At 46.4% G+C, this 12,336-nt stretch overlaps 1 protein-coding gene across 1 annotated transcript in view; it reads left to right on the top strand.

Annotated features, from left to right (window-relative positions):
* TENM4 (teneurin transmembrane protein 4) overlaps positions 1-12,336 on the top strand; it is a 750,531-nt gene that overhangs the window by 229,256 nt on the left and 508,939 nt on the right. The window contains exon 2 of the mRNA XM_058185522.1: positions 8,941-9,047. The gene's annotated coding sequence lies outside the window, so the exon portion shown is untranslated. The remainder of the gene's footprint in view (positions 1-8,940; positions 9,048-12,336) is intronic.

Raw genomic sequence — 12,336 nt, 5'->3', positions numbered from 1 at the left:
TTCTAGAACAGGGGTCTGCAAACTTGGCTCTTTTAAGACTTGTGGACTTCAACTCCCAGAGTTCCTCAGCCAGCTTTGCTGGCGGAGGAATTCTGGGAGTTGAAGTCCGCAAGTCTTAAAAGAGCCAAGTTTGCAGACCCCAGTTCTAGATGAATCAAGATATTTACTTTAAGTTTTAAAACATTTCAGAGTGACCAAAACATGACGGCACCGACCCATTTTGTCACTGAAATTCAGTCGTGAGATCTCTGAGGTGTTTCTTTACAAAAAAGAACATCGGGTGAGTTGACTGTGAGAAACAAGACGCTCATCCCTGTTTTAAACCCAAGCTGAGAGACCACTGAGGTAACTAAACCATGATTTGTTGCTGTAGCTGGAATGTCAGGTTGAGAGGACATCAGAAAACAAATAATCCTTTCAAGTAGACTCAGGGGTGGGATTCAGCTGATTTGGACTGGTTCGTGCGAACTGGAGGTTAATTTTAATCTGGTTTGCCAAAACGGTTGTTGCAAGGGCTGTCTGACCCCACCCACCCCACCCTTCCCCTCCCAGGAGTCTCAATTCAGCCCGTTTTGGATGCCAGGTAAGTGCAGGGTCCGCATGGAGGCTCTGGGAAGGCGAAAAAAGGGCCTACTGGAAGTTCCTGAAGTCAGGAAATGGGCCCATTTCCATCCTCTAGAGCCCGGGGAGGCTGTTTTCACCCTCCCGGAGGCTCACAAAAAGCCTCCAGAGCCTGGGGAGGGCAAAAAGCCTCCCCCCCGGGATGAAATGCTCCTGATTCAAACCGGATCACGTGATCCAGTAGCGATGGGGGCGGGTAGTTTGGAGAACCTGTAGCAAAAATCCCTGTTCCCCCCCGCACTGCCCACGCCTCGCTGTTCCTCTTCTCTGTCCCTGAAGCTCTCGGTGGTGATATAGCTGCAAACGGCCTTAAATGACTGCCGCGGCACTTCAAAGGGCCGCACTACAGCTGACCAGCGCTGTAGGCGGCTAATAGACCAGTGCCTCTATTTTTAAAGAAGGTAAACTGGTGCGCTCCCAAAAAAAGGCAATTAGTACACCGGTGCCTCTATTTTTAAAGAAGGTAGACTGGTGAGCTCCCCAAAAAAGGCAATTAGTAGACTGGTGCCTCTATTTTTAAAGAAGGTAGACTGGTGAGCTCCCCAAAAAAGGCAATTAGTAGACAGATGCCTCTATTTTTAAAGAAGGTAGACAGGTGCCTCCAAAAAAAACGCAATTAGTAGACCGATGCCTCTATTTTTAAAGAAGGTAGACCGGTGCGCTCCCAAGTTTTGTATACTTTATTATTTTTATTATTTATTATTATTGGCCATGCCCATCCAGTCACCTGACCACCAAGCCATGCCCACCAATTAAGCCACGCTCACAGAACCGGCAGGGAAAATTTTTAAATCCCCCCCCCCATCCCCAGTGGTGCAGAAGGTTGAGTAGGCAGGGGTGGGTTCTACTTATCTTTACTACCGGTTCGCATCGTGCCCACACGATGATTCAGAACCTGCTGAAACCCACCTCTGCTGCTGAGTGATGTAGTCTGCAGCCGTTTGGGAAATTTAAATTGTGGCTGAATTTGACCTGCTGTTAGAGCCAGGGCATGGAAAAGAAATAAAAAATATTTATTTATTTATTTATTTATTTATTTATTTATTTATTTATTTATTTATTTATTTATTTATTTATTTATAATTACATTTCTATACCGCACCATCTCCCGAAGGACTCAGGGCGGTTTACAGCCAATATTAAAATACACACACCAATACAATATAAATATAATAAATAACAATATTTAAAAACAATTAAAAGCAAATACTTACTGGCCGAATCACTAAAACGGTCAAAGACCGATTAAAACCCATTAAAATTTCGCTAAAATATGTCTTAGGCTAGTCCCGCTCGGTGAAATAATAAAGTCTTCAGTTCACGTTTGAAGGCCCGGAGGTCGGGGAGTTGGCGTCACCCCGGAGGCAGCTCGTTCCATAGGGCTGGTGCCGCCACAGAGAAGGCCCTCAGGTTGCCTTAAAATGCCAACCTGAAAGATTTGGTTAGTTGGTCCTGGCAGTTGTCCAACAAACCCCGCGCTGCCCAGCTCCGGTTGTCAAGCAATCCGGCCTCCAGGGACGGTAACACCCGTCCTGAGATGCTTTCTAAAGCTTAACTTTATTCTGCGCCAAGATTTAATATGCGCGGCGCGTGCAGCCCGATCCATCAGATTTTGGCACCTCGAACGATGAAACTGAAATAATTCAGAATTAATCAGACGGCCCAGCGGTGATGCCGCCAGCACTTGCGCCCCGAGGAGAGGCAAGCAGGCCGAAATTCGCGGGAGCTGCATGCAAACATCAAGAGGTGTTTTCGACATTGAGTGATCTGGAGGTTTGGGCTGCATGATTCATTAAACACACTGTCTCTCTCTCTCTCTCTCTCTCTCTCTCTCTCTCTCTCTCTCTCTCTCTCTCTCACACACACACCGAATGAAGCAGAATGAGGGGGGGGGTGCGAAAGTCCACCTCAGATGCTAGATGGGAAGGATGCTAAGCAACCAGAACATAAAAGCCTATTAAAACATCTTATTTAAATTAAAGGCAGCAGGAGCGGTTTTGGAAAGAAATGGAAGGGTGGTGGTTGTTTTTTTTTTTTAAGACAGGTTTCCTGTGGATTTGATCCTATCCACCCACCCCAATGCCTGAAAGTCTTACAAAAGAACTGAAAATGCGGAGTTATTTTGAAAGTCCCTGTCCAGTCTAATGAATTTCAGCTCTTCAAAAGAGCTGGCTTCGAAGACAGATATTGGAATGACGGAATAACATGAAAAGAGACTTGGAGGGGACCTTGAAGGTCTTCTAGTCCAACCCCCTGCTCAAGCAGGAAACACTCTATACCAGGGGTCTGCAAACTTGGCTCTTTTAAGACTTGTGGACTTCAACTCCCAGAGTTCCTCAGCCAGCTGAAATGGTATAGAGCAGGGGTCTGCAAACTTGGCTCTTTTAAGACTTGTGGACTTCAACTCCCAGAGTTCCTCGGCCAGCTGAAATGGTATAGAGCAGGGGTCTGCAAACTTGGCTCTTTTAAGACTTGTGGACTTCAACTCCCAGAGTTCCTCGGCCAGCTGAAATGGTATAGAGCAGGGGTCTGCAAACTTGGCTCTTTTAAGACTTGTGGACTTCAACTCCCAGAGTTCCTCGGCCAGCTGAAATGGTATAGAGCAGGAGTCTGCAAACTTGGCTCTTTTAAGACTTGTGGACTTCAACTCCCAGAGTTCCTCGGCCAGCTGAAATGGTATATAGTGCAGGGGTCTGCAAACTTAGTTAAGACTTCTGGACTTCAATTCCCTGGCTGAGGAACTCTGGGAGTTGAAGTCCACAAGTCTTAAAAGAGCCAAGTTTGCAGACCCCTGTCCTAGTATATAGGTCTCCTGCGCAAGCAAGGGGTTGGTCTAGATGACCTCCAAGGTCCCTTACCGTTACTAACTCAACAAGGAAGCCAACTTCACTTAACATCCACGTTCCAAATTTAGCAACTGCAGTGGTTCGCTGACCAACGGTGGCGAGAAAGGTTGTAAAATGGAGCAAAAGTAAACTGAACGGATGTCCCACTTAGCAACAGACGTTTTGGGCTCCGTTTCGGTGGCAAGTCGAGGACTATCGGTATCCTGTGCCTGATAATTTTGTTCTTGGCTCCCTGAAAGAGAGGTGGATAAATAGGAAGTCAAAAGATAGGATAGAAAATATAAGCAACCATTGGGAAAATATACACCTCCTTCCGGGAGCGTTTTGCCCTGCGTCCTGCTGCTGGCAACGAGAATTGTATTTTATCTACTTTATTTGTTAATTTATACTTCCTATTTCTTCACCTTCCGCTTCCTTCATATCTCTCACATAACTCTTAGTATGTAGTTTGGCTTAGTGGTTAAGGCACAAGATTAGGCAGTGTTGTGGCTCCGCCCCTTGGGGAGAGCCCTTAAAGCTCATTGGAGAGTTGGGGGGGAACAGAACAGACAGTGAGTTTTAGTTCTGCTTCAGGCATGAAAGACGGTTGGGTGCCTTTCGGCCAATCACCAGGTGCCTGTGAGTTCTAGTCCCACCTTAAGCATGAAAGCTGGTTGGGTGATTTTAGGCCAATCACCAGGCACCTGTGAGTTCTAGTCCCACCTTAAGCATGAAAGCTGGTTGGGTGCCTTTAGGCCAATCACCAGGGGCCTGTGAGTTCTAGTCCCACCTAAAAGCATGAAAGGTGGTTGGGTGACTTTAGACCAATCACCAGGGGCCTGTGAGTTCTAGTCCCACCTAAAAGCATGAAAGGTGGTTGGGTGACTTTAGACCAATCACCAGGAGCCTGGGAGTTCTAGTCCCGCATTAAGCATGAAAGCTGTTTGGGTGCCTTTAGGCCAATCACCAGGAGCCTGGGAGTTCTAGTCCCGCATTAAGCATGAAAGCTGGTTGGGTGCCTTTAGGCCAATCACCAGGGGCCTATGAGTTCTAGTCCCACCTAAAAGCATGAAAGGTGGTTGGATGACTTTAAGCCAATCACCAAGAGCCTGTGAGTTCTAGTCTCGCCTTAAAAGCATGAAAGCGTTTTGGGTGACTGTAGGCCAATTACCAGGAGCCTGTGAGTTCTAGTCCCACCTTAAGCATGAAAGCTGGTTGGGAGACTTTTTAGGCCAATTACCAGGAGCCTGGAAGGGACGCGGTGGCTCAGGGGCTAAGACAGCTGAGCTTGTCGATAGAAAGGTCAGCAGTTCGAATCCCTAGTGCTGCCATGTAACGGGGTGAGCTCCTGTTACTTGTCCCAGCTTCTGCCAACCTAGCAGTTTCGAAAGCACGTAAAAATGCAAGTAGAAAAAATAGGGACCACCTTTGGTGGGAAGGGAACAGCGTTCCGTGCGCCTTTGGCGTTGAGTCATGCCAGCCACATGACCACGGAGACGTCTTCGGACAGCGCTGGTTCTTCGGCTTTGAAACGGAGATGAGCACCACCCCCTAGAGTCAGCAACGACTAGCACGTAAGTGCAAGGGGAATCTTTACCTTTACCTTTACCAGGAGCCTGTGAGTTCTAGTCCCACCTTAAGCATGAAAGCTGTTTGGTTGTCTTTAGGCCAATCACCAGGAGCCTGTGAGTTCTAGTCCCACCTTCACTCTCTCCTTCGACTGGACTTTCGAACCGCCAACCCCCACCGCAGGGAGTCGGAACCAATACGTTGGTTCCATCCCAGGCGCCTGATGGACCCGGAGTGGTTCCTGACGGAGCTTGGGCCTATCCTTGAGGCCCTGGCCCATGACTCGTCTGAGGAACTCATCGCCGCCTGGGAGAGGGTGGTGGTGGGGGCCTTAGACCGCGTCATGCCTTTGCAGCCTCTGACCCGGCGTTGTTCACGACCGGCTCCTTGGTTCTCTGAGGAGCTGAGAGAGATGAAGCGCCGGAAAAGACGCCTGGAGAGTGTCTGGAGAGCCAGTCATTCCGGTTCGGATCGAACACTAGTAAGGTCTCATATTCAGACCTATCTGAATACTGAATACTAAATACTGAAATACTATCAGGAGTATTTCGCCGCTCTCATTGCATCAGCAGATAATTGCCCAGCCGCCTTGTTTAGGGTGACCCGCTCCCTCTTTTTTCAGGGAGCTAGGGAGGACCCCTTGCAAGGTCGTGCTGAGGATTTTGGACAGTATCTGCATGATAAAATCGCTCAGATTCAGGAGGGGCTGGACACAGATTGGGTAGATTCGGACGGGTTGACGGGGGCAGGTCTTGAGGTGGTCAGCTGGGAGGAGTTTGATCCTGTGGCTCTCAAGGACATGGACAGGATACTGAGGAGGCTGAGAGCAACCACATGTTTACTGGACCCGTGTCCCTCCTGGTTGGTACTGGCCACACAGGAGGTTACACGAGGCTGGCTCCAGGGAATTATTAACGCTTCTTTGAGAGTGGGTGTCTTTCCAACTGCCTTGAAAGAGGCAGTGGTGAGACCCCTCCTCAAGAAGCTCTCCCTGGACCTGCTGTTTTAGCGAACTACCGTCCGGTCTCCAACCTTCACTTTGTGGCGAAGGTTGTTGAGAGTGTGGTGGCATATCAGCTCCCTCTGTACCTAGATGAAACTGTCTATCTGGACCCATTCCAGTCTGGTTTCCGGCCTGGGTACAGCACAGAGACGTCTTTAGTCGCGTTGGTGGATGATCTCTGGAGGGCCCGGGACAGGGGTTGTTCCTCTGCCCTGGTCCTATTGGATCTCTCAGCGGCTTTTAATACCATTGACCATGGTATCCTGCTGCGACAGCTAGAGGGGTTAGGAGTGGGAGGCACCGTTTTTCGGTGGTTCTCCTCCTTCCTCTTGGGCCGGTCGCAGACGGTGTTGGCAAGGGGGCAGAGGTCGACCACGAGGTGCCTCCTATGTGGGGTGCCGCAAGGGTCGGTCCTCTCGCCCCTCTTGTTCAACATCTATATGAAGCCGCTGGGCGAGATCATCCATGGTTTTGGGGTGCAGTGTCATCTGTACGCTGATGATACGCAGCTGTACATTTCCACCCCAAACTACCCAACGAAGCCGTTGAAGTGATGTCCCGGTGTCTGGAGGCCATGCGGGTCTGGATGGGGAGAAACAGGCTCCGACTCAACCCTTCCAAGACCGAGTGGCTGTGGATGCCGGCATCCAGGTATAATCAGCTGATTCCATCGCTGACTGTGGGAGGCGAGTCATTGGCTCCCACGGTGAAGGTCCGCAATCTGGGCGTTCTGCTGGATGCATGGCTGTCATTAGAAGAACACTCGACGGCCGTCGCCAGAGGAGCTTTTTATCAGTTCCGCCTGATACGCCAGTTGCGTCCCTTCTTAGACCGGGATTCCCTATGCACGGTCACTCATGCCCTCGTCACTTTCCGCCTGGACTACTGCAACACTCTCTACATGGGGCTCCCCTTGAAGAGCACCCGGAGACTCCAATTGGTTCAGAATGCGGCCGCGCGGGTGATAGAGGGAGCGAGTCGAGGCTCCCATATAACACCACTCCTGCGCAGGCTGCACTGGCTCCCGGTGATCTTCCGGGTGCAATTCAAGGTATTGGTTACCACCTTTAAAGCACTTCATGGCATGGGACCGGGCTATTTACAGGACCGCCTACTGCGACCGACGGCCTCCCAACGACCAGTGCGCTTCCATAGGGAGGAGGGTCTCCTCAGGGTGCCATCGGCTAGACAATGTTGGCTGGCGACCCCCAGGGGGAGGGCCTTCTCTGTGGGGGCTCCAGCCCTCTGGAACGAGCTGCCACCAGGTATTCGCCAACTCCCTGACCTCCGGACTTTCTGACGCGAGCTGAAAACATGGTTGTTTCATGGGGCAGGACTGGTCTAACAGTTTTTAATAGGGGTTTTAAGGGGTTTTATTGTATCAGCCCAAATTTAAATATTTATTTTTTATATCTGTTTTAATTTTTGTTGAATTGTTTTAACATGGCTGTAAACCACCCTGAGTCCTTCGGGAGAAGGGCGGTATAGAAATATAAATAAACTGAAACTGAAACTGAAACTTTAAGCATGAAAGCTGTTTGGGTGCCTCTAGGCCAATCACCAGGAGCCTGTGAGTTCTAGTCCCACCTTAAGCATGAAAGCTGTTTGGGTGCCTTTAGGCCAATCACCAGGAGCCTGTGAGTTCTAGTCCTGCCTTAAAGCATGAAAGCTGGTTGAGTGACTGTAAACCAATCACCAGGAGCCTGTGAGTTCTAGTCCCGCCTTAAGCATGAAAGCCGACTGGGTGACTTTGAGCCAGTGTCTGTCTGTCTTTCTGTCTGTCTCTCTCTCGCCCTCTCCCTCTGTCCCTCTCCTTCTTTCTCGCTTTCTTTCTCTCCCTCCCTCTCTCCCTCCCCCCACCTCACAGAATTGTTGTTGTGGAGAAAATAGGAAGAGTATTAAGTATGTTCTCTGCCAATTTGATTTATTTCCCCCCCCCCAATAAAATGAAATTCCGCACATAGCTAGGACACAAACAGCAGGAAATTCTTCAGCTGGTGGCCAGCTCCATTTCCCCACCCCCCACCCACCCCCACCCGCAATAAATCTATTTTCTAATCTTTCCAAGCAATTCTCATGACAATTTCTTTAATCACTGATCTTTAGAAACATTTTTTTTCAAGTTGTGCTTTCTCCTTCGGACAAATTCTACCCCAGTGGCTTCATCTTCATTGAGGGTGATGCCTGGGAAGTTTGATTGCAACGTATCCTTGAAATTTTTATGTAGTTAGTTAGTGCTCAGTTCTGTTTAGGATTCCTTCCAAATCGAAAAGGAGATTTATTCTGACTTGGATCAAGAAACGGTGTAAGGTCTCCTGCTTCGACCGGGGGCGGGGGGGGGGGGGTGGACTAGATGACCTACAAGGTCCCTTCCAACCCTGTTAATCTGTTAATCTAAAAACCTCTGCTCAAGCAGTGGACCCTATATCATTTCAGACAAGTGGCTGTCCAGTCTTTTTCTTCAAAACCTCCGTTTTAAAAATTGGAAAGTCGGCTTCGTATTCCACAGAATTCCTAATACTGATACAGTCCTTAAAAAAAAAAACCTACATTTTTTTCCCACCGTATAAACAGCTGGAGTGCTTGCCTAATCTAAGATAGTTATTTCTGGCTGACTCGAATAATTTACTATTTTATTTCTTTGCAAGACTCAAAAATCTCCTGCTTGGCTTGCTACTGTCCAGTGGTTGATCTGACAGCTCATCAATGCAATGGATGATGATGATGGTGATGATGGCAATTAACCTGAATAACTTTAATAATCCAGAAAGTATTGGCAGCCCAAGGAAATTCAGCCTGCTATTTCTCCTCCTAATTAATTGGTTAATTTTGTGTCTCATTGGCTTGCAAACAGACTGCTGAGTTTTAATTGTTGTGTGCTTTCCGAGGGTTCTAATAATATGCATTGCTTTTCTTTCTCAGAATGGTTTTTTGCACGGCCGTCAAAAGTAGAAGAGAAGAAGGCCCCGAAAACAGATCCGCAGAGTTTCTGGCCCTCGTTGTTCCTGAACCTGCTGTGATGGAGCCAGGTATCCGATTTTTGTCGGCTCAGTGAATCTTTGTGAAATGTGTATTCCTTACGAATGCCTTCATTTCTGCTGAGGGAAATCTCTTTGGAGATGATTAAAAAGGTTTGCCGATGAAAAGAAGGAGACCGGCGTATCTAATTTGAGAACGTAAGACTTGTAGACGAAGTTTAGAAGACTTGAATAGAGATATTAAGACAGGATGATGAAACAAGGGGTATAAATATTAGAGGCTGGTTCAGACCGGTTCGCCGAACCGGTAGCGCGTCCTATTTAGGCACGTTTTTATGGCCGGGTGCATACGCAGAAAGCGTACACATGAGCAAATTGCATGCGCAGAAGCCCGGGCACATGTGTGGAAGGCAGGCGTGTGCCCGAACCGGGTGCGTGTGTGCAGGGCGAACCGTAGTACCATAATGTGAAACCCACCACTGAGAAAGACATTTATATATTGAGAGCCTTTGCAGATGATTTGGTTATATTTCTACAGGACCCCGAAAAATTAGATAGAACGTTTGATGAGGAAATTGTATGAGTTTGGGGCCCTGGCAGGTTTTAAAATAAATAAACAGAAAACAACAGTTTATTTATTTTATTTTGTCAATCATATATAAGATAACAGGTAAAAGTATAAACATGATTTGGATACATGAAAAGAGTAAGTAAAAAAGGAATATTAGGACAGGGACGGTAGGCCCGCAGGTACTCTTTTCCACGTCCCTTACAGACCTCTTAGGAATGGGGTGAGGTCAACAGCAGGCAGTCTAAGCTTAAAGTTTTGGGGGTTTGGGGAAGAAACTACAGAGTCAGGTAGTGCATTCCAGCCATTGACCATTCTGTTGCTGAAGTCATATTTTCTGCAATCAAGTTTGGAGCGGTTTACCTTGAGTTTCTATCTATTGTGTGCTCATGTATTGTTGCGGTTGAAGCTGAAGTAGTAAGAGTTGTGTCGCTTGTTCCCTGCTTGTTAGTCTCTCCAGCATCACACAAGGCTTGCTGTTTTGGCCTGGCGTGGTTACGGTTGTGTTAAAAATACATCTACACAGGTCGTCCTCGACTTAGGACCACAATTGAGCCCAAAATTTATGTTGCCAAGTGAGACATTCGTTCAGTGAGTTTTGGGCCTTTCTCGCCACGGTTGCTAAGCCAACCACGGCCCGTCATTAAGTTAGACACAGAGTTATTAAGCGAATTTAGCTTCCCGTCTGGCTTTGCTTGTCAGAAGGTCACAAAAGAATAGAATAGAATAGAATAGAATAGAATAGAATTTTATTGGCCAAGTGTGATTGGACACACAAGGAATTTGTCTTGGTGCATACGCTCTCAGTGTACATAAAAGAAAAGATACGTTCATCAAGGTACAACATTTACAACACAATTGATGGTCAATATATCAATATAAATCATAAGGATTGCCAGCAACAAGTTATAGTCATACAGTCATAAGTGGAAAGAGATTGGTGATGGGAACGATGAGAAGATTAATAGTAGTGCAGATTCAGTAAATAGTTTGACAGTGTTGAGGGAATTATTTGTTTAGCAGAGTGATGGCCTTCGGGAAAAAACTGTTCTTGTGTCTAGTTGTTCTGGTGTGCAGTGCTCTATAGCGTCGTTTTGAGGGTAGGAGTTGAAACAGTTTATGTCCAGGATGTGAGGGATCTGCAAATATTTTCACGGCCCTCTTCTTGATTCGTGCAGTATACAGGTCCTCAATGGAAGGCAGGTTAGTAGCAATTATTTTTTCTGCAGTTCTAATTATCCTCTGAAGTCTGTGTCTCTCTTGTTGGGTTGCAGAACCGAACCAGACAGTTATAGAGGTGCAAATGACAGACTCAATAATTCCTCTGTAGAACTGAATCAGCAGCTCCTTGGGCAGTTTGAGCTTCCTGAGTTGGCGCAGAAAGAGCATTCTTTGTTGTCCTTTTTTAATGATGTTTTTGATGTTAGCTGTCCATTTGAGATCTTGCAATATGATAGAACCTAGAAATTTGAAGGGGACTTGCATGAGCCCGGGGGGACACTGCAACTGTCATAAATATGAGTCAGTTGCCAAGCGTCTGAATTTTGATCACGAGACCATGAGGAGGCTGCAACGGTCGTAAGTGTGAAAAATGGCTATAGGTCGCTATTTTCAGTGCTGCTGTAACTTTGAACGGTCACTAAGTGAACTATTGTAAGTCAAGGACTTCCTATAGACATATGCATATTCATATGTGCATATATATATACATATATATATATATATATATATATATATATATATATATATATATATATATATATATATATATATAAACACACACACACACACATAATCTATAATGTGTATGTATATTGTTGGAAGAAATGTCCATCTGGGTTCAGTTCCAAGTGGGGAGAAAGATACTGGAAACATGGAAGCTGTTTGGAAAGACGGTTTAATGATGGATAGGACCACATGGTTTTGAGGTCCTGGGCAAAAATGGGCAGAGATGCTGAGAATGCCTGGGTTTTATACCCTCTTTGGGTTTTTGAATTTGAGCTTATATTCTGATTGGCTGTCAGATTCCCATGGGGCCATGCAGGGGTAACTTTGTAGGTTGTCTTTTGAGTCCCAAGCTTGGTTGAGCCTTGCTGGGTGATGCAATCTCCCCAGGTGCCATGCAGTGTGTTCTGTTGCTAGATGGGTAAAGGGCTAATCCTGCCTTTGTTGGATCTTGGTTGAGGGCATTTGCTTATGAATAGACCTAGCTATCTCTTTATCTCTTAAGTGCGAAGATCTGCTTTGGGCTATTAAGGAGGGTGGGGGGCTATTAAGAGTGTGTCTGCTTCCTGCCTAAAAACATGTTTCTCCATTTCTTACCCAGGGAAATATAACATTCTGCCTTTTTAATATTTCCTAGAATATTTCATTTTTCTAGGAGACGGGTGGTTGCTAACTTCCTACAATATAATGTGTATGACATGTGTTTGTGTGTCTATGTACACCGTGTTTCCCTGAAAATAATACCCTTTCTTATATATTTTTTTAACCCTGAAATAAGCGCTTGGCCTTATTGCCATGCGCTCAAAAGCTCAATTGGGCTTATTATCGGGGGATGTCTTATAAATTAGAATAGAATTCTTTATTGGCCAAGTGTGATTGGACACAGAAGGAATTTGTCTTGGTGCATATGCTCTCAGTGTACATAAAAGAAAAGATACCTTCATCAAGAATCATAAGGTACAACACTTAATGATAGTCATAGAATAGAATAGAATAGAATAGAATAGAATAGAATAGAATAGAATAGAATAGAATAGAATTTTTTAT

The sequence above is a fragment of the Ahaetulla prasina genome, chromosome 5, assembly GCF_028640845.1.
Source record: "Ahaetulla prasina isolate Xishuangbanna chromosome 5, ASM2864084v1, whole genome shotgun sequence".
Lineage (NCBI taxonomy): Eukaryota > Metazoa > Chordata > Lepidosauria > Squamata > Colubridae > Ahaetulla > Ahaetulla prasina.
This window is presented reverse-complemented; position numbering and strand designations above follow the sequence as displayed.